General features: G+C 53.8%; 1 protein-coding gene across 2 annotated transcripts in view; it reads right to left on the bottom strand.

The window, feature by feature from the left end:
* LOC107273381 (nuclear factor 1 B-type) overlaps positions 1–312 on the bottom strand; it is a gene marked incomplete in the record, with an annotated part of 29,762 nt that overhangs the window by 13,067 nt on the left and 16,383 nt on the right.

Here is a 312-nt window from a genome sequence, read left to right as displayed (position 1 = left end):
CCTTTTTTTTTTTTTTTTTTTTTTTTTTTTTTCAAATATACATCTTATACAAGACGTCCTCGCGTCACGGCTTGCGATACGTGCGTTATCCCCGGAGTCGAGCGGCCACAAGTCATCCGCATCGTGGTCATCTTCTTGGGGCGTCGCTCGGACCTCCAGAGGGGCTCTGTCGTTTGATCGATGAAGGGCAGAACGCGAGGCGGAGGCATTTGTAGAGGTTCGTGTGTGTCTCTAGGATCAGTGTGCGCGGTGTGCGTGCGTGTCTTACAGCCAACGGGGGCACAAGGGCGTCGGGGGTTGCAGGAGGGGGGA

This window comes from Cephus cinctus, unplaced genomic scaffold (genome assembly GCF_000341935.2).
Source record: "Cephus cinctus unplaced genomic scaffold, Ccin1 Ccin1_scaffold1583, whole genome shotgun sequence".
NCBI classification, from domain to species: domain Eukaryota; kingdom Metazoa; phylum Arthropoda; class Insecta; order Hymenoptera; family Cephidae; genus Cephus; species Cephus cinctus.
The sequence above is the reverse complement of the archived record's forward strand: the minus strand, read 5'-3'. Positions and strand labels throughout refer to the sequence as shown.